Genomic DNA, 17,541 nt, shown 5'->3' on the forward strand with positions numbered 1-17,541 from the left:
TGTGTACGTGTGTGTGTGTGTGTGTACGTGTGTGTGTGTACGTGTGTACGTGTGTGTGTGTACGTGTGTGTGTGTGTACGTGTGTGTGTGTGCGTGTGTGTGTGTGTGTACGTGTGTGTGTGTACGTGTGTGTGCGTGTGTACGTGTGTGTGTGTACATGTGTGTACGTGTGTGTGTGTCTGTGTGTACGTGTGTGCGTGTGTACGTGTGTGTGTACGTGTGTGTACGTGTGTGTGTGTACGTGTGTGTGTGTGCACGTGTGTGTGCGTGTGTGTACGTGTGTGTGCGTGTGTGTACGTGTGTGTGTGTACGTGTGTGTGCGTGTGTACGTGTGTGTACGTGTGTGTACGTGTGTGTGCGTGTGTGTACGTGTGTGTGTGTGTCTGTGTGTACGTGTGTGCGTGTGTACGTGTGTGTGAGTGTACGTGTGTGTGCGTGTGTGTACGTGTGTGCGTGTGTACGTGTGTGCGTGTGTACGTGTGTGTGTACGTGTGTGTACGTGTGTGTGTGTGTACGTGTGTGTGTGTGTACGTGTGTGTGTGTATGTGTATACGTGTGTGTGTACGTGTGTGTGTGTATGTGTGTACGTGTGTGTGTGCGTGTGCGTGTGTACGTGTGCGTGTGTACGTGTGTGTGTGTACGTGTGTGTGTGTACGTGTGTGTACGTGTGTGTGTGCACGTGTGTGTGCGTGTGTGTGTACGTGTGTGTGTGTGTACGTGTGTGTGTGTACGTGTGTGTGTGTGTGTGTACGTGTGTGTGTGTGTACGTGTGTGTGTATGTGTGTACGTGTGTGTGTGCGTGTACGTGTGTGTGTACGTGTATGTGTGTACGTGTGTGTGTGTACGTGTGTGTGTGTATGTGTATACGTGTGTGTGTACGTGTGTGTGTATGTGTGTACGTGTGTGTGTGTGTACGTGTGTGTGTGTACGTGTGTGTGTGTGTACGTGTGTGTGTATGTGTGTACGTGTGTGTGTGCGTGTACGTGTGTGTGTACGTGTATGTGTGTACGTGTGTGTGTGTACGTGTGTGTGTGTATGTGTGTACGTGTGTGTGTGCGTGTACGTGTGTGTGTGTACGTGTGTGTACGTGTGTGTGTGTACGTGTGTACGTGTGTGTGCGTGTGTACGTGTGTGTGTACGTGTGTGTACGTGTGTGTGTGTGTACGTGTGTGTGCGTGTGTGTACGTGCGTGTGTGTACGTGTGTGTGTGTGTGTACGTGTGTGTGTGTACGTGTGTGTGTGTGTACGTGTGTACGTGTGTGTGTACGTGTGTGTGTGCGTGTACGTGTATGTGTGTACGTGTATGTGTGTACGTGTGTGTGTGCGTGTACGTGTGTGTGTACGTGTGTGTGGGGAGCGGTGGTGCAGCGGTTAGCGCGCTGCGCTATGAACCTGGCGACCCGAGTTCCATTCCCGCTCAAGGCCAACACCAGTGACGATTATCTGAACCGGTCCTGGGCCTCCCCTAGGTCGACTCAGCCTCAAATGAGTACCTGGTGCGGTGTGTAGTAAACATCGCCACTGGGGAGACAAAGGCGGTCGGGCGTGGTGCTGGCCACCCGCCCCCTCGTGTACCGTTCCGGCCTTCATAGGTGCTCGCTAACAGCCCTTGCCCCTACAGTCTGTTAAGGCTATACGGGGGGGTCTTTGTCTTTGTACACGTGTGTGTGTACACGTGTGTGTGTACACGTGTGTGTGTACACAGGCTAGAGAAGAGATGGAGTGATGTGGTATAGGAGGACGTGGAGCTGAGTGGACTTGCCGATGACTGGTACCAGCGGTGTCAAGATCGGCCTCAGTGGAGGAGGCTCGTGAAGGACGCTACTGGGCAGTTGGAGGCAGTCGCCCTCCAACAACAACGGAGGGCGGAGGAGCGACGCTCACAACAACGAGCGGAGCGCCGGGTGGCTAAAGCACAGCGAGTTGGCACAGTAGGGGGCACAGGTGGTGCATCAGCCAGTCATCTCGGTCATCTCGGTCAGTCGACCCGTGGCACCTGCTGGGTCTGCCCCGTGACCTCCTGCCAGCGGGCGTTCGACACCTCACGTGGCCTCAATGTGCACTTGGCCTGGCACAAGCGTCGTGGTGACGTCACCGCCACTTAGTGGCGAATGGCGGTTGTTGTTGTTGTGTGTTCGTGTGTGTGTTGAACTTCTTTCGCACCGTACGTAGCCAACCATGGCTAATCGGAGGCGCGCGAGCGGGAAGCACAACAAACTAGACACTCTCCAAGCAGTTCTTAAGATGTGCGTTTGCCAATTTAGTATGGTAGTAGTGTATGGTTGTGTATAGTGTAGTGTATAGTTGTGTATAGTTGTGTATAGTGTAGTGTATAGTTGTGTATAGTGTAGTGTATAGTTGTGTATAGTGTAGTGTATAGTTGTGTATAGTGTAGTGTATAGTGTAGTGTATAGTGTAGTGTATAGTTGTGTGTAGTGTATAGTGTAGTGTATAGTTGTGTGTAGTGTATAGTGTAGTGAATAGTTGTGTGTAGTGTATAGTGTAGTGTATAGTTGTGTATAGTGTAGGGTATAGTGTAGTGTATAGTTGTGTGTAGTGTATAGTGTAGTGTATAGTGTAGTGTATAGTTGTGTATAGTGTAGGGTATAGTTGTGTGTATTGTAGTGTATAGTGTAGTGTAGTGTGTAGTGTATAGTGCAGTGTATGTAGTGTAGTGTAGAGTGCAGTGGATAATTGTGTAGTGTATAGTAGTGTATAGTAGTGTATAGTGTAGTGTATAGTAGTGTATAGTGTAGTGTATAGTAGTGTAGTGTGTAGTGTATAGTGTAGAGTATAGTAGTGTAGTGTATAGTGTAGTGTATAGTAGTGTAGTGTATAGTAGTGCAGTGTATAGTGCAGTGTATAGTAGTGTAGTGTATAGTGTAGTGTATAGTAGTGTAGTGTACATAGTGTAGTATATAGTGTAGTGTATAGTAGTGTACATAGTGTAGTGTACATAGTGTAGTGTACATAGTGTAGTATATAGTGTAGTGTATAGTGTAGTGTATAGTAGTGTAGTGTATAGTGTAGTGTATAGTAGTGTAGTGTACATAGTGTAGTATATAGTGTAGTGTATAGTGTAGAGTGTAATTTGTACCTTCTAAAGAAATGAGTCTGCCAGCTCAGATGACATGAAAGTGAATCATGGCTCCAAAGAGGCTTCCTAATGCGGGACGGTCGCTGTGAATATTATCGCAGGTAAGCAGCTTTCGGTGAACCCAATGTAACGCTTTAACAAAAACAAATCGATTATCAGCATGTGAATTCTAACTTGATTTGAAGCTTTCGTGACTGCAGGAATCCATACTCTGTGGTTCTTTGGGTAAAGTCACGTGGGTAGAAATACAAAATAAATCACGACGTTTCGGGCTTTACCACCTGATGATGAACGCTGGTGTTGGGCCCGAAACGTCGTGATTTATTTCACTTTATACCCACGTGACTTTACCGAAAGAACCAAAGAGTACATATGAATTATATTTATGTAATATATATATCTCGAGGTGTACGTTTTACATTACTTGTAAGTTAAACTAAAATAAACAAAAAATAATGACCGGGCGCAGATTTGTTGAAGATTGTTCCGTCGACTTTTGTGACGAGTGAATTATTTGAAGACGACACTAGATTTGAAGCTTTCGTGACTGCAAGGATTCATATTCTTAGGGTTTTTTCGGTAAAGTCACCATGTAGGTAAAAAATTAAAATTAATAAAAGTAAAATAAAAATAATATTTTTATTTTTTATTTAACTTTTATTAATTTTAATTTTTATTTTTTACCTACGTGACTTTACCGAAAGAACCTAAGAATATTTGAAGACGACTCTGGCTCGAATCGCGAGGGGTGTCCGCGTCTCCTCCTTGTGAGGTGCCAGGGGCAATGAGGGGCCTGGGTTCAACTCCCAGGTCGGGCGCGTCTCTGTGTGGGAGTGAGCGTGTGTGTGGGCTACCCCTGTTCTACACAGTGAGTGTGAGTAAGTGTGGGAGTGAGTGGGTGAGTGTGTGTGTGAGTGTGTGAGTGAGTGTGTGAGTGAGTGTATGAGTGAGTGAGTGTGGGTGTGTGTGAGTGAGTGTGGGTGTGAGTGTTGGTGTGATTGTGAGTGAGTGTGTGAGTAAGTGTGTGGGCTACCCCTGTTCTACACAGTGAGTGTGAGTAAGTGTGGGAGTGAGTGGGTGAGTGTGTCAGTGTGGGTGAGTGAGTGTTGGTGTGATTGTGAGCGTGTGTGTGGGCTACCCCTGTTCTACAGTGAGTGTGAGTAAGTGTGGGAGTGAGTGTGTGAGTGTGGGAGTGAGTGTGAGTGTGTGTGAGTGTTGGTGTGATTGTGAGCGTGTGTGTGGGCTACGCCTGTTCTACACAGTGAGTGGGTTAGTGTGTGAGTGTGGGAGTGTGTGAGTGTGAGTGAGTGAGTCTGTGGTTTCAGGAAAGGGCGGTCCTGCACAGATGCCATATTTTCTGTCCGTCTGCTACAGCAGAGGTGTAGGGAATTCCAACAAGACCTACATCTCTGCTTTATTGACCTGGTCAAGGCCTATGATACCATGAGTAGGCCTGGGCTCTGGGTTGTTCTTCGTGCTTTCGGAGTCCCTGACCCTCTGCTCACGATCATTAAGGACCTTCATGATGGTGAGCGGGCCCGGGTAAAACTACGTGGCCGGGAGTCAGAGCCATTCCCTGTACACCTTGGGGTGCGACAGTGATGTCCTCTGGCTCCCACATTATTTTACATCTATTTTGACCGCGTAGTTCGTGAAGCCTTTAATAGCTGTACCGGAGGAATTTCCATTTGGTACAGATATAATGGGAGGCTGATCGACGCCCGGGTGCGATCAAGGGATGGCTCCCTATTGGTCAACCACGTTATGTATGCCGATGATTTGGTAATAGCTGCTGATTCAGAAGAGGAGTTGGAGACGCTGCTGCTGAGACTGGAGCGTGCCACTGGGTATTTTGTACCATCGGACACTCCACCCCCACAACTCCCACAGGTGGTGCATCAGCCAGTCATCTCTGTCATTTCGGTCAGTGTGAATGTGTGTGAGTGTGTGTATGTGTGTATGGATGTGTGTGTGTATGTATGTGAGTGTGTATGTGAGTGTGTGTGTATGTGAGTGTGTGTGTATGTGTGTGTATGTGTGTGTGTGAATGTGTATGTGAGTGTGTGTGTGAGTGTATGTGTGAGTGTGTGTGTATGTGAGTGTGTGTGTATGTGTGTGTGTGTATGTGTGTGTATGTGTGTGTGTGTGAATGTGTATGTGAGTGTGTGTGTGAGTGTATGTGTGAGTGTGTATGTGAGTGTACGTGTATGTATGTGTGTGTATGTGAGTGAGTGTGTGTGTATGTGAGTGTGTGTGTATGTGAGTGTGTGTGTGTATGTGTGTAAGTGTGTGTGTATGTGAGTGTGTGTGAATGTGTATGTGAGTGTGTGTGTGAATGTGTATGTGAGTGTGTGTGTATGTGAGTGTGTGTGTGAATGTGTATGTGAGTGTGTGTGTATGTGAGTGTGCGTGTGTGTGTGTACGTGTGTGTGTGTGTGCGTGTGTGTGTGTACGTGTGTGTGTGTGTGCGTGTGTGTGTGTACGTGTGTGTGTGTGTGTGCGTGTGTGTGTGTGTACGTGTCTGTGTGTACGTGTGTGCGTGTGTACGTGTGTGTGTACGTGTGTGTGTGTGCGTGTGTGTGTGTGTACGTGTATGTGTGTACGTGTGTGTGTGTGTACGTGTGTGTGTGTATGTGTGTACGTGTGTGTGTGTGCACGTGTGTGTGCGTGTGTGTATGTACGTGTGCGTGTGTGTACGTGTGTGTGTGTGTACGTGTGTGTGTGTGTGTGTACGTGTGTACGTGTGTGTGTGTGTGTACGTGTGTGTGTGTGCGTGTGCGTGTGTACGTGTGTGTGTGTACGTGTGTGTGTACGTGTGTGTGTGTATGTGTGTACGTGTGTGTGTGCGTGTACGTGTATGTGTGTACGTGTGTGTGTGTGTGTACGTGTGTGTATGTGTGTACGTGTGTGTGTGCGTGTACGTGTGTGTGTACGTGTGTGTGTGTGTACGTGTGTGTGTGTACGTGTGTGTGTGTGCGTGTGTGTGTACGTGTGTGTATGTGTGTACGTGTGTGTGTGTGCGTGTGTGTGTGTACGTGTGTGTGGGGAGCGGTGGTGTAGCGGTTAGCGCGCTGCGCTATGAACCTGGCGAGCCGAGTTCGATTCCCGCTCACGGCCAACACCAGTGACGATTATCTGAACCGGTCCTGGGCCTCCCCTAGGTCGACTCAGCCTCAAATGAGTACCTGGTGCGGTGTGTAGTAAACATCGCCACTGGGGAGACAAAGGCGGTCGGGCGTGGTGCTGGCCACCCGCCCCCTCGTGTACCGTTCCGGCCTTCATAGGTGCTCGCTAACAGCCCTTGCCCCTACAGTCTGTTAAGGCTATACGGGGGGGTCTTTGTCTTTGTACACGTGTGTGTGTACACAGGCTAGAGAAGAGATGGAGTGATGTGGTATAGGAGGACGTGGAGCTGAGTGGACTTGCCGATGACTGGTACCAGCGGTGTCAAGATCGGCCTCAGTGGAGGAGGCTCGTGAAGGACGCTACTGGGCAGTTGGAGGCAGTCGCCCTCCAACAACAACGGAGGGCGGAGGAGCGACGCTCACAACAACGAGCGGAGCGCCGGGTGGATAAAGCACAGCAAGTTGGCACAGTAGGGGGCACAGGTGATGCATCAGCCAGTCATCTCGGTCATCTCGGTCAGTCGACACGTGGCACCTGCTGGGTCTGCCCCGTGACCTCCTGCCAGCGGGCGTTCGACACTTCACGTGGCCTCAAGGTGCACATGGCCTGGCACAAGCGTCGTGGTGACGTCACCGCCACTTAGTGGCGAATGGCGGTTGTTGTTGTGTGTTCGTGTGTGTGTTGAACTTCTTTCGCACCGTACGTAGCCAACCATGGCTAATCGGAGGCGCGCGAGCGGGAAGCACAACAAACTAGACCCTCTCCAAGCAGTTCTTAAGATGTGCGTTTGCCAATTTAGTATGGTAGTAGTGTATGGTTGTGTATAGTGTAGTGTATAATTGTGTATAGTGTAGTGTATAGTTGTGTGTAGTGTATAGTGTAGTGTATAGTTGTGTATAGTGTAGTGTATAATTGTGTATAGTGTAGGGTATAGTGTAGTGTATAGTTGTGTGTAGTGTAGTGTATAGTGTAGAGTATAGTGTAGTGTATAGTGTAGTGTATCGTAGTGTAGGGTATTGTAGAGTATAGTGTAGTGTATAGTGTAGAGTATAGTGTAGTGTATAGTTGTGTATAGTGTAGAGTATAGTGTAGTGTATAGTTGTGTATAGTGTAGTGTATAGTGTAGTGTATAGTGTAGTGTATCGTAGTGTAGGGTATTGTAGTGTATAGTGTAGTGTGTAGTGTAGTGTGTAGTGTATAGTGCAGTGTATGTAGTGTAGTGTAGAGTGCAGTGGATAATTGTGTAGTGTATAGTAGTGTAGTGTGTAGTGTATAGTGTAGAGTATAGTAGTGTAGTGTATAGTGTAGTGTATAGTGTAGTATATAGTGTAGTGTATAGTAGTGTAGTGTATAGTAGTGTATAGTGTAGTGTATAGTGTAGTGTATAGTAGTGTAGTGTATAGTAGTGCAGTGTATAGTGCAGTGTATAGTAGTGTAGTGTATAGTGTAGTGTATAGTAGTGTAGTGTACATAGTGTAGTATATAGTGTAGTGTATAGTGTAGAGTGTAATTTGTACCTACTAAAGAAATGAGTCTGCCAGCTCAGATGACATGAAAGTGAATCATGGCTCCAAAGAGGCTTCCTAATGCGGGACGGTCGCTGTGAATATTATCGCAGGTAAGCAGCTTTCGGTGAACCCAATGTAACGCTTTAACAAAAACAAATCGATTATCAGCATGTGAATTCTAACTTGATTTGAAGCTTTCGTGACTGCAGGAATCCATACTCTGTGGTTCTTTGGGTAAAGTCACGTGGGTAGAAATAAAATAAATCACGACGTTTCGGGCTTTACCACCTGATGATGAACGCTGGTGTTGGGCCCGAAACGTCGTGATTTATTTCACTTTATACCCACGTGACTTTACCGAAAGAACCAAAGAGTACATATGAATTATATTTATGTAATATATATATCGAGGTGTACGTTTTACATTACTTGTAAGTTAAACTAAAATAAACAAAAAATAATGACCGGGCGCAGATTTGTTGAAGATTGTTCCGTCGACTTTTGTGACGAGTGAATTATTTGAAGACGACACTAGATTTGAAGCTTTCGTGACTGCAAGGATTCATATTCTATTAAGTCACGTAGGTAAAAAAATAAAATTAATAAAAGTAAAATAAAAATAATATTTTTATTTTTTATTTAACTTTTATTAATTTAAATTTTATTTTTTACCTACGTGACTTTACCGAAAGAACCTAAGAATATTTGGAGACAACTCTGACTCGAATCGCGAGGGGTGTCCGCGTCTCCTCCTCGTGAGGTGCCAGGGGCAATGAGGGGCCTGGGTTCAACTCCCAGGTCGGGCGCGTCTCTGTGTGGGAGTGAGCGTGTGTGTGGGCTACCCCTGTTCTACACAGTGTGAGTAAGTGTGGGAGTGAGTGGGTGTGTGTGTGTGAGTGTGTGAGTGAGTGAGTGTGTGAGTGAGTGTATGAGTGAGTGAGTGTGGGTGTGTGTGAGTGAGTGTGTGAGTGAGTGTATGAGTGAGTGTGTGAGTGAGTGTGTGAGTAAGTGTGGGAGTGGGTGAGTGTGTGTGTGAGTGTGTGAGTGAGTGTGTGAGTGAGTGTATGAGTGAGTGAGTGTGGGTGTGTGTGAGTGAGTGTGGGTGTGAGTGTTGGTGTGATTGTGAGTGAGTGTGTGAGTAAGTGTGTGGGCTACCCCTGTTCTACACAGTGAGTGTGAGTAAGTGTGGGAGTGAGTGGGTGAGTGTGTCAGTGTGGGTGAGTGAGTGTTGGTGTGATTGTGAGCGTGTGTGTGGGCTACCCCTGTTCTACAGTGAGTGTGAGTAAGTGTGGGAGTGAGTGTGTGAGTGTGGGAGTGAGTGTGAGTGTGTGTGAGTGTTGGTGTGATTGTGAGCGTGTGTGTGGGCTACGCCTGTTCTACACAGTGAGTGGGTTAGTGTGTGAGTGTGTGAGTGAGTCTGTGGTTTCAGGAAAGGGCGGTCCTGCACAGATGCCATATTTTCTGTCCGTCTGCTACAGCAGAGGTGTAGGGAATTCCAACAAGACCTACATCTCTGCTTTATTGACCTGGTCAAGGCCTATGATACCATCAGTAGGCCTGGGCTCTGGGTTGTTCTTCGTGCTTTCGGAGTCCCTGACCCTCTGCTCACGATCATTAAGGACCTTCATGATGGTGAGCGGGCCCGGGTAAAACTACGTGGCCGGGAGTCAGAGCCATTCCCTGTACACCTTGGGGTGCGACAGGGATGTCCTCTGGCTCCCACATTATTTTACATCTATTTTGACCGCGTAGTTCGTGAAGCCTTCAATAGCTGTACCGGGGGAATTTCCATTTGGTACAGATATAATGGGAGGCTGATCGACGCCCGGGTGCGATCAAGGGATGGCTCCCTATTGGTCAACCACGTTATGTATGCCGATGATTTGGTAATAGCTGCTGATTCAGAAGAAGAATTGGAGACACTGCTGCTGAGACTGGAGCGTGCCACTAAGAGGTGGGGCCTTACCATCAGCCCCACCAAAACTAAGCACCTGCCTGGGTATTTTGTACCATCGGACACTCCACCCCCACAACTCCCACAGGTGGTGCATCAGCCAGTCATCTCTGTCATTTCGGTCAGTGTGAATGTGTGTGAGTGTGTGTATGGATGTGTGTGTGTATGTATGTGAGTGTGTATGTGAGTGTGTGTATGTATGTGTGTGTATGTGTGTGTGTGTGTATGTGAGTGTGTGTGTATGTGTGTGTATGTGTGTATGTGTGTGTGTGAATGTGTATGTGTGTGTATGTGTGTGTGTGTGTATGTGAGTGTGTGTGTATGTGTGTGTATGTGTGTATGTGTGTGTGTGTGTGAATGTGTATGTGTGTGTGAGTGTATGTGTGAGTGTGTATGTGAGTGTACGTGTATGTGTGTGTATGTGAGTGTGTGTATGTGTGTGTATGTGTGTGTGTGTATGTGAGTGTGTGAATGTGTATGTGAGTGTGTGTGTATGTGAGTGTGTGTGTGAATGTGTATGTGAGTGTGTGTGTGTGTATGTGAGTGTGTATGTGTATGTGAGTGTGTGTGTGAATGTGTATGTTAGTGTGTATGTGTGTGTGTATGTGAGTGTGTATGTGTGTATGTGAGTGTGTGAATGTGTATGTGAGTGTGTATGTGTGTGTGTATGTGAGTGTGTATGTGTGTGTGTATGTGAGTGTGTATGTGTGTGTGTATGTGTGTGTGTGAATGTGTATGTGAGTGTGTATGTGTGTGTGTATGTGAGTGTGTATGTGTGTGTGTGAGTGTGTATGTGTGTATGTGTATGTGAGTGTGTGTGTGAATGTGTATGTTAGTGTGTATGTGTATGTGAGTGTGTATGTGTGTATGTGAGTGTGTGAATGTGTATGTGTGTGTGTATGTGAGTGTGTATGCGGTTTCAGGAAAGGGCGGTCCTGCACAGATGCCATATTTTCTGTCCGTCTGCTCCAGCAGAGGTGTAGGGAATTTCAAAAAGACCTACATCTCTGCTTTATTGACCTGGTCAAGGCCTATGATACCATCAGTAGGACTGGGCTCTGGGTTGTTCTTCGTGCTTTCGGAGTCCCTGACCCTCTGCTCACGATCATTAAGGACCTTCATGATGGTGAGCGGGCCCGGGTAAAACTACGTGGCCGGGAGTCGGAGCCTTTCCCTGTACACCTTGGGGTGCGACAGGGATGTCCTCTGGCTCCCACATTATTTAACATCTATTTCGACTGCGTAGTTCGTGAAGCCTTCAAAAGCTGTACCGGGGGAATTACCATTTGGTACAGATATAATGGGAGGCTGATCGACGCCCGGGTGCGATCAAGGGATGGCTCCCTATTGGTCAACCACGTTATGTATGCCGATGATTTGGTAATAGCTGCTCATTCAGAAGAGGAGTTGGAGACGCTGCTGCTGAGACTGGAGTGTGCCACCAAGAGGTGGGGCCTTACCATCAGCCCCACCAAAACTAAGCACCTGCCTGGGTATTTTGTACCATCGGGCACTCCACCCCCACAACTCCCAATCGATGATGGGGCAGTTGTGGAGAGAGTGGAGAGTTTCCCATACCTGGGCAGTGTGCTTATGACCGGCTCCAGTTTATCAGCAGAGGTCTCACTCCGAATCAGTCGAGCGGCAATATCTTTTCATCGGTTGCGTAACGCTGTGTGGAAGCTACCTGGTCTGTCGCTCCGCACGAAGCTTCAGGTCTTCTCGGCCACGGTCATTCCCTCCCTTCTCTACGCTTGCGAAACGTGGACCCCCCTAGTGGAGCATCTTCGCCGGTTGGAAACATTTAGGCTGGCCTGCCTACGATCCATCCTGGGTTTAACCAGGCTGGATTGTGTGAGGAGCTCACAAGTCCTTGAAAGATCTGGGCAAAGTCCCATCAGTGAGCTCCTCCGGCAGGCAAGGCTGCGTTGGCTGGGTCATGTAGCCCGCAGGCCCAGCCACCGCATGCCTAAACAGCTTTTGTTCGGCCGGATCGAGGGGGCTAAACGGGCGCGGCACGGGCTAGAGAAGAGATGGAGTGATGTGGTACAGGAGGACGTGGAGCTGAGTGGACTTGCCGATGACTGGTACCAGCGGTGTCAAGATCGGCCTCAGTGGAGGAGGCTCGTGAAGGACGCTACTGGGCAGTTGGAGGCAGTCGCCCTCCAACAACAACGGAGGGCGGAGGAGCGACGCTCACAACAACGAGCGGAGCGCCGGGTGGCTAAAGCACAGCAAGTTGGCACAGTAGGGGGCACAGGTGGTGGATCAGCCAGTCATCTCGGTCATCTCGGTCAGTCGACCCGTGGCACCTGGGTCTGCCCCGTGACCTCCTGCCAGCGGGCGTTCGACACTTCACGTGGCCTCAGGGTGCACATGGCCTGGCACAAGCGTCGTGGTGACGTCACCGCCACTTAGTGGCGAATGGCGGTTGTTGTTGTTGTTGTTGTGTATGTGTGTATGTGTATGTGAGTGTGTGTGTGAATGTGTATGTTAGTGTGTATGTGTGTGTGTGTATGTGAGTGTGTATGTGTGTATGTGAGTGTGTGAATGTGTATGTGTGTGTGTATGTGAGTGTGTATGTGTGTGTGTATGTGAGTGTGTATGTGTGTATGTGTATGTGAGTGTGTGTGTGAATGTGTATGTTAGTGTGTATGTGTGTGTGTGTATGTGAGTGTGTATGTGTGTGTATGTGTGTGTGTATGTGAGTGTGTATGTGAGTGTGTATGTGTTTATGTGTATGTGAGTGTGTGTGTACAAACGGCATCGTGGTGAACAGACCAAATGGCTTCTTTATTCGACTGTACAGACAACAACAACAACATCTCTCATCCCTGCAAAGTCTCCCAGCTTCAACAAAGTACCGAAGAGAAGGTTGATGGTGGTGGTGGTGATGATGATGATGGTGGTGGTGATGGTGGTGATGATGGTGGTGGTGGCGATGGTGGTGGTGATGGTGGTGATGATGGTGGTGGCGATGGTGGCGATGGTGGTGGTGATGGTGGTGATGGTGGTGATGGTGATGATGATGGTGGTGGCGATGGTGGTGGTGATGTTGGTGATGATGATGTTGGTGATGATGGTGGTGATGATGGTGGTGATGGCGATGATCATGGTGATGATGGTGGTGATGATGATGATGGTGGTGATGGCGATGATCATGGTGATGATGATGGTGATGATGGTGGTAGTGATCGTGGTGGTGATGTTGATGATGGTGGTGATGTTGATGATGGTGGTGGTGATGGTGATGATGGTTGTGATCGTGGTGATGATGATGGTGATGATGGTGGTGGTAGTGATCGTGGTGATGATGATGATGGTGATGATGGTGGTAGTGATCGTGGTGGTGATGTTAATGATGGTGGTAATGTTGATGGTGATGGTGGCGGTGATCGTGGTGATGATGATGGTGGTGGTGGGGATGATGAAGGTGATGATGGTGATGGTGGTGGGGATGATGATGGTGGTGATGTTGATGGTGATGATGGTGATGATGGTGATGATGGCGATGGTGATGATGATAGTGGTGATGTTGATGGTGGTGATGTTGATGGTGATGATGGTGATGATGGCGATGATGGCGATGATGCTGATGATGGCGATGGCGATGATCGCACCAACCAACTCATAGCGACTCCTAATCCACGAAGTGAGAAGTTCACATTTGAGCCCGGCCAATCTTGCAACCTCCGAAAAGTCATTTTCAACGTCTCTCTCTCTCTCTCTCAATAGAATCTTACAAAATATCAATATCTTAAGAGCAATAATAATCATCATCATCATTATACGAAAAGTTTTCTTCGTCCTGTTGCGTTGCAAACGTACAAAATATCGTCCGGAACATGTGCAAGCACGTGGTGTGTGTGTGTGTGGTGTGTGTGATGCCTGTGTGTGTGTGGTGCCTGTGTGTGTGTGGTGTGTGTGTGTGGTGCCTGTGTGTGTGTGTGTGGTGTGTGTGGTGCCTGTGTGTGTGTGTCTTTGTGGTGTGTCTCTCTGTGTGTGTGTGTGGTGCCTGTGTGTGTGTGGTGCCTGTGTGTGAATGTGTGTGGTGTGTGTGGTGTGTGTGGTGCCTGTGTGTGTGTGTCTTTGTGGTGTGTGTCTCTCTGTGTGTGTGTGGTGCCTGTGTGTGTGTGGTGCCTGTGTGTGTGTGTGGTGTGTGCGCGTGTGTGCCTGTGTGTGCCTGTGTGCGTCTGTGTGTGCCTGTGTGTGGTGTGTTTATGTGTGTGGTGTGTGTGTGCGTGTGCTGTGTGGTGTGTGTGCGTGTGGTGTGTAGTGTCTGTGTGCGTGTGTGGTGTCTGTGTGCGTGGTGTCTGTGTGTGATCTGAACCGGTCCCGGGCCTCCCCTAGATCGACTCAGCCTCAAAATAAGTAACCTCGTGCAGTGGAGGTGTAAACATCGCCACTGGGGAGACAAAGGCGGCCGGGCGTGGTTCTGGCCACGCACCCCCTCGTGTGCCGTGCCGGCCTTCATAGGCGCTGCTACTCGCTACTAACAGCACTTGCCCCTACAATCCGCTAGAGGCTACACGGGGGATCTGTGTCTCTTGTATTTTATGTGCACTCAGATCCACCACCGCCACCACCATCACCACCGCCATCACCACCACCATCATCACCACCACCACCACCGCCAACACCAGCACCACCAGCACCACCAGCACCACCACCGCCACCGCCATCACCACCACCACCATCATCACCACCACCACCACCACCACCACCGCCACCACCACCACCACCGCCACCACCGCCACCACCATCACCACCGCCATCACCACCACCATCACCACCACCATCACCACCACCACCATCACCATCACCACCACCACCATCACCACCACCAGCATCACCACCAGCACCACCATCATCACCACCATCACCACCACCAGCACCACCACCACCATCACCACCACCACCATCACCACCATCACCACCATCACCATCACCACCACCACCACCATCACCACCACCATCACCACCACCAGCACCACCACCACCATCACCACCATCACCACCATCACCACCACCACCACCACCACCACCACCACATCGCCACCGAAGGAGAGACAAAGGCGGCCCTGGGCGTGGTGGTGGTGGTGCCGCCGCAGCACTTGACTCACCGCTCCGTCGAGGCTACACCTGGGGGGAGGGCAGCTTTGGAGAACCTTCGTCTTTACCTTTGGTGCGTTAATGCCCGAAAGTTAACAACAACATTAATGACCATAACCCCAAAGTTCCTCTCACTTAAATTATCGTAACATAATTGAATCATCATCATCATACATCGTCGTAATATAAGTTCTTACGTTATCATATTAGAAGTATCATCATCACGAGTAGCACGACACGGAGGCTTAACTTGAACTTTAAAAGGGGGCGTCCATAAATGACGTCACGCGATTTTTGACCCCGCCCCCCCCCTTCGTCACATGACGTCACAAAGTCAGACCCCCCCCCCTCAGAGATGACGTCACAAAGCTCTGCCCCACCCCCCCAAAAATATATAAAACATGCTTCAAATCGCTTTAAACTATCGCCATTGTAGTGCGTATTTTATGTGGCGATGCACTCTGATGTTGTAGGTAGAAAACATTTATTACAAAGTCTATTTAATTAATTAAGTAGAACGTGTTTATATTTATTTATTAAAGTTACGCATTTTGACGTGACGTCACATTTCTCAAACCCCTCCCCCCTCCCCTCGTCACAAATGTCTGACCCACTCCCCCAATAGGTGCGTGACGTCATTTATGGACGGCCCCTTACCGTCATGCAATGGTCGTGATGCGTATGGCGATCACGTGACGTCTCGCTGCAAAAAAATCCTTCAAATGAAAGACGCGAAATGAACAGAAAAAAATCGAGAGAACTTCAAACCCGCAGCTGATGATTAGAATGGACGCATCCTCGTCGCTGTCACAGTAACGTGGAGTGAGCGGAGCGCCTGGGACACGAGGAGGAGGCAGCCTCCATCGCTGCTACCCCGGCTGGCTAGGGGGCGTTGTGTGTGTGTGTGTGTGTCTGTGTGTGTCTGTGTGTGTGTGTGTCTGTGTGTCTGTGTGTGTCTGTGTGTATCTGTGTGTGTCTGTGAGTGTCTGTGTGTATCTGTGTGTGTGTCTGTGTGTGTCTGTGTGTGTCTGTGAGTGTGTCTGTGAGTGTGTCTGTGAGTGTGTCTGTGAGTGTCTGTGAGTGTGTCTGTGAGTGTGTCTGTGTGTGTGTCTGTGTGTGTCTGTGTGTCTGTGTGTGTGTCTGTGTGTGTGTCTGTGTGTGTGTCTGTGTGTGTGTCTGTGTGTGTGTCTGTCGCAGTGTGTGTCGCAGTGTGTGTCGCAGTGTGTGTGCCTGTGTGTGTCGCAATGTGTGTGTCTGTGTGTGTGTCTGTGTGTGTGTCTGTGTGTGTGTCTGTGTGTGTCTGTGTGTGTGTCTGTGTGTGTCTGTGTGTGTCTGTGTGTGTGTCTGTGTGTCTGTGTGTGTGTGTCTGTCTGTGTGTCTGTCTGTGTGTCTGTGTGTGTGTCTGTGTGTGTGTCTGTGTGTGTCTGTGTGTGTCTCTGTGTGTGTCTCTGTGTGTCTGTGTGTGTGTCTGTGTGTGTGTCTGTCTGTGTGTGTGTCTCTGTGTGTGTCTGTGTGTGTGTCTGTGTGTGCGTCTCTGTGTGCGTGTCTGTCTGTGTGTGTGTCTCAGTGTATGGGGAGCGGTGGTGGAGCGGTTAGCGCTACGCTGTGCTGCGCTACGAACCCGGCGGTCCGGAGCCTCCCCTAGGTCGACTCAGCCTCAAAACGAGTCCCCTGGTGTAGCGGTGTGGTAGTGAACATCGCCAGCACTGGGGGAGACAAAGGCGGCCGGGAGTGGCGCTGGCGTGGTGCCGTGACGGCCTTCATCATCATCATCATCATCGCCGCTGCCGCTGCTACTCGCCACTGACTCAGCACTTGCCCCGACAGTCCGTCAGAGGCTACACGGGGGAGCTTTGTCTTTGTCGCGATGTCTCGACAACCATCTTCATCACTCGCTGCTGCAACAGCAGTCACAGTAGCAGCAGTAGCAGCAGTAACAGCAACAGTAGCAGCAGTAGCAACAGTAGCAGCAGCAACAGCAGTAACAGTAGCAACAGTAACAGTAGCAGCAGTAGTAACAGTAGCAGCAGTAGCAGCAGTAGCAACAGCAGCAGCAGTAACAGCAACAGCAGTAACAGCAACAGCAGTAACAGTAGCAACAGTAACAGTAGCAACAGTAGCAGCAGTAGCAGCAGTAGCAACAGTAGCAGCAGCAGTAGTAACAGTAGCAACAGTAGCAGCAGCAACAGCAGTAACAGTAGCAACAGTAGCAACAGTAGCAACAGCAGCAGTAACAGTAGCAACAGTAGCAGCAGCAGTAGTAACAGTAGCAACAGTAGCAACAGCAGTAGTAACAGTAGCAACAGCAGCAGTAACAGTAGCAACAGTAGCAACAGCAGCAGTAACAGTAGCAACAGTAGCAGCAGCAGTAGTAACAGTAGCAACAGTAGCAGCAGCAGTAGTAACAGTAGCAACAGTAGCAGCAGCAGTAGTAACAGTAGCAACAGTAGCAACAGCAGCAGTAACAGTAGCAACAGTAGCAGCAGCAGTAGTAACAGTAGCAACAGTAGCAACAGCAGCAGTAACAGTAGCAACAGTAGCAGCAGCAGCAGTAACAGTAGCAACAGTAGCAGCAGCAGCAGTAACAGTAGCAACAGTAGCAGCAGCAGTAGTAACAGTAGCAACAGTAGCAGCAGCAGTAGTAACAGTAGCAACAGTAGCAGCAGCAGTAGTAACAGTAGCAACAGTAGCAGCAGCAGTAGTAACAGTAGCAACAGTAGCAGCAGTAGTAACAGCAGCAGTAA

At 49.1% G+C, this 17,541-nt stretch overlaps 1 protein-coding gene across 1 annotated transcript in view; it reads left to right on the forward strand.

Annotated features, from left to right (window-relative positions):
• Positions 1 to 2,341, forward strand: part of LOC144737337 (uncharacterized) — a 34,991-nt gene extending 32,650 nt beyond the window's left edge. The window contains exon 6 of the mRNA XM_078619995.1: positions 1,706 to 2,341. The gene's annotated coding sequence lies outside the window, so the exon portion shown is untranslated. The remainder of the gene's footprint in view (positions 1 to 1,705) is intronic.
• Positions 2,342 to 17,541: the final 15,200 nt, after the last annotated feature.

This window comes from Lampetra planeri, chromosome 68, assembly GCF_965212315.1.
Source record: "Lampetra planeri chromosome 68, kcLamPlan1.2.h2, whole genome shotgun sequence".
NCBI classification, from domain to species: Eukaryota; Metazoa; Chordata; class Hyperoartia; order Petromyzontiformes; family Petromyzontidae; genus Lampetra; species Lampetra planeri.